Below are 4700 nucleotides of genomic sequence, written 5' to 3'. Positions count from 1 at the left end.
ATTATTATTATTAAAAAATATTTTATATTATAATTAATTATTCAAACTTTTATTTATATTTATATATTAAAACAAATTTAAAGAAATGTTTAAAATAAAAAAGGCGTTTAATTATTCAACAAGAAAACAAATCAAATTTTCGTTTATTTTCATTTCTTTTCAATCTATAATTTTCTTCAAATTTCTATGCATATAAAGTTATGTTTTTTTTCAACAACAGACAGCAAACATGTTAAAGAAATATTTATAACAATTATTTACAATCCAACAAATCTGAGTATAATGAAATAAAACAAAACATATACATATGTATAAATAAATAAATATATTTAAACGATTTTAAAACAACCACATATCCTTAAACATATTGATTGAAAAAAAACCAACAAATGAATGGATTTTATTAAACCAACAAAATAAATAAACACATATCTACAACAAATAAAAAATCTAATACAAATTATATATTTACCAAAAATTAATGGAAACTAAACTAAAAGGACAGAAAAAGAATTTACTTGTATGTTAAACCAATAAACAATTTTGCAAAAAAACTAAAAAAAAATGATAAATTGTTCTACATTCAATTTAAAACAACAATCAACACGTTTTTTGTTTTATTTTTCAGCTGCACTTTTTTGCTCTAGATTTCGAAATTTCACAATGTGAAATTCACACACATGAACACACGTAATGAATTTAGTTTTGTTTATTCTTTTTTCACAATTTATTCAAAATATTTATAATGTTACCAACAACACAACAAGAACAAACAATATTCATATGTAATATACATATTGGCGAAAAACCAAACAAATAATTACATAAAACAAATTACGAAAAGGAATTGATTCATATTAAATTAATAATATTTAAAAATTAATTAATAAAACACAAAACCAATTTTGCTAAATGTTTAAATACAAATTTAAAAAGTATGTAAATGAAATATGTTAAATTAAAAAATAAAAACCAAAAATAATAGTCATAAGTGCTTTATTAGATTTTTCGTCTGAAACATAACAAATGAACAAACAGTTTTTTTTAAATGTGAAATTTTCTTAAATATGTACTCTATTTTGTGTTATTATGTACTTTGATACTAAGCAGACCAGGGTAAGCATTGCCGCATTCGTGATCCAGAAACATTAATTGTAATTTTTCTTTTTGTGATTACGGCATTCGATATCGAAAAAGTACATACTTTAAAAATTCACAACGAATTCATATATTTTGGTGTTTAATAAATCGAATCCACATACTTTCGAGTAAACAAACCTGTTTCAATATACAAAATTGTGCGATTTACAAAAAATAAAATTTTTGAAAATCTCTCGTTTTTGATTGGCGCACTGTTTACGAAAAGTAATACTCAATTCAACAAAGAGCATTTCATTGCATTGTCGAAATACAATAGAATTGGGGGATTCAAACGGTCTCCTATTAGGTCGTATTGTCATAAAATATTTTTTTAGTTTAAACAAATTTTTGTTGGGTTTAAAACAAAAAAGTTATAAACTAATAAGACTTTTTGAGCTATGCTTATTAGTTTGTCATAAAATAACACTTTTTTTGTTTGCAAAACAACAAGAATTTGTTTAAACTAAAAAAATATTTTACGACAATACGACCTAATAGCAGACCGTTTGAATCCCCCAAATATTAAAATTTTTATATCTATAAATTTAACTTTAAATCAAAATATGTTTTGAATGTGTTGTCCATATATGTAATCTAGATATGTACATATTTACCTCAACACACAAAACAAAAGTAATAAATTCATAAAATTTTTCGGGTTTAACGCTATTCGTTTTAAAACTCGATTTCTATCACATCCTGATTACCAGGGAAACCGGAAATATGCTCTAAAAAAAGCGTTTTAGGCGCTTTAAATATGCAGTAAAAACTTTAAAATATGCTCTTAAAATTTAAAAAATATGCTCTTAAAAAAACAAACTTTTACATAATTTTTAACCAAAAAAAATTTACTTAAATTTTCAAATAAAAATCGTTGTCTATTGGATCTGAAAACATTTTTAAATATAGAAAATATTCTTTCGACATCAACTGATGTTACAGGAGCAAATTTAAAAGACAATATTTCTTTAACACTTAGAACGGTTAAGTTTGAATTAGAACTAAAATTTGATATTTAGATGGAGCTATTATTAAAATAGTGCTTATTTTATATTAAAACAAGTAAGAGCGCTATATTCGGCTGTGCCGAAACTTATATACCCTTCACCTAATTATACTTCAAAATAAAAAAATTTAAATATTTTTAGGTGAACAAAAATTTTTTTTCAGTTTTTTCATTTTTTGGATAAAAAATTTTTTCAAATTGTTATTTTAAATTTTAAAAAAAATTTATGTTTTTTAAATTTTTTTTTGGTGAAAAGCCATCTTTTTTCAATTTTGAATTTTAAACAAAGGAAGTAAAAACCTGTAACAAAACAGCGAAAAATAAGTAAGACAAAATTTGTTTTTGATAAAGTGAAAATATGCTATTAAACAGTAAAATATGCTCTAAAAACGCAAAATATGACATAAATATGCTGTTAAAACAAATATATGCAAAAATATGTATTTAAGGGTAAAATATGCAAAAATATGCACTAACAAATCAATGCCAAAATTCTTAAATAGTTCTGAAACGTGTAAATATCTTATCCATGTGCTCATTAGACTCACCAGAAAAAACATGCATTTGCATATTTTGGTTTCCCTGCTGATTACGTTACATTTTGGAAACGAATATCGTACACAATATATTGATCATTCTGAGATGAAGGTGCAATATAATTAATTTTATGAAGGCGATGTTTCAATCAATATCCTAGTACAAGTCGTTGGTGAGCTTTGTCAAAGGACAAAAACACAGGGTTTAAAATTTAGACAAACGTTTTTTACAACTGACTACGCAATAAATATGAATCTTTTTCTAATGTATGCGCAGAAATACTTAAAATATACAAACGAATGCCATATATGAGCAAGTTTTTCTAAAAATATTTTTCCTTCAAAATATTTTATGTTGCAGCTGGAAGACAAAATGAAAATTTTTTTGAAATATTTTCTGACGGAATATATTCATATTTTCATTTAAAATTACGAAATATTTAGCAATTTTTTTTAACAATATAGTAGTAATTTTAAACCCTGAAAGGCACAACCAAATGCATAAACACAATTTGCCAGTTAAGTATCAATGTAATCCCTGCGGAATTGAATTAGAGCAACATCCTCAAATAATTGGAATCTATTGCAAATGTCATAATCCCTCAGGACCTTAAGTTAATTTTAATTAACGGATCAAAACTATTACTAGAATACATACATTTAAATTACATTGTTACGATAAAGAAATTTGAATAGTTTTTCAATAAAAAACCGAATAAAGCCAAAAAAGATTGGTTTTTAATTTTTGGAACTTTAAAATTTTAAATAGTCGTCATTTCGACTTTAGCCATTTATGAAAAATCAACTATTCATCATATACATTCGAAAACAAATTGAAAGTACATAGTTCAAAGTGAATGTCATTTTCACGACTTCTGAATGAAGCACTTAAAAATATTTTTTTAAATATGACCTGGGAATTTAGTTTAATAAATACTTAATATTAAAATGTTTCTAGATTTAATTTAGAAATAAATATATACTATGTTTTGATATTAAACTATATTTTTTCGAAAATCTTTTAAAATATATGTATTCCACAATGCATATAACAATGAAAATACTTAATCGATTCATCGAACTTGCATTGAAATGAAGAGCCGTTTAGTTGTCTGCTAATACTATTTATGTATAAACGTATAATTTCTACAAAAATAAAAACATTTTCAATATTTGGTGCTGACATCGTAATATTCATACACTTCATTGCGTAAGCATCCAGTTTTTGCATTTTATGAAAACTGTTGTCCGTGCCTTGTGATTAATCGTATCTGATGGAAAATACTTTCCAAAAATAACTGAAAATTTATTTTCCTTAGTATGCATATGTTTACCAAAAATCTGCTAAATTCGTTCATATAAGTAGTTGATACATTATGTTGTAATTGGAGTTAGAGTAATTAGCCCTTTCCTATCTGACGGTAGTTTGGGCAAATTTTGTTGCCCGGTATCACAACTTTTATTTCAACAACAAGGTGATTGCAAAATCTGTCATAAAAGAATTAGTCTAAATTAGACTTTAATAATATATAAAATTGGGGGTTTCGAACGGTCTGCTATTAAGTCATAGTTTAAACAAATTGTTGTGCTTCAAACAAAAAAGTGTTATATTATAACAAAACAATAAATATAGTTCAAAAAGTCTTATTAGTTTAGAACATTTTTGTTTCAAACTCAACAAAAATTTGTTTAAACTATCAACTGACCTAATGCAGACCGTTTGAATCCCCCAAATATGTGTGTCTATAATATAAAATTAAAATTTTAATTTGCGTTAAATTAAAATTACTATGCAAAGTAAATTTTCCTACTTTATTCTGATCAGGAATCCTAGGTTAGGTTATTGTCTGGCTAAATTTGCAGAGCTATGGTATAAAATAACCCTTTTACATTAGATCTACATTGACGATTTAACCTAAATTAAAGTCTGCCTACCAAAACGGCAACACAAACAGTTTCTTTTCGAAAAACTAGCTCCTTAAAGTATGCTTTATTTAATATTAGTCTTAATAGAACGA

This window comes from Calliphora vicina, chromosome 3, assembly GCF_958450345.1.
Source record: "Calliphora vicina chromosome 3, idCalVici1.1, whole genome shotgun sequence".
NCBI classification, from domain to species: domain Eukaryota; kingdom Metazoa; phylum Arthropoda; class Insecta; order Diptera; family Calliphoridae; genus Calliphora; species Calliphora vicina.
This window is presented reverse-complemented; position numbering follows the sequence as displayed.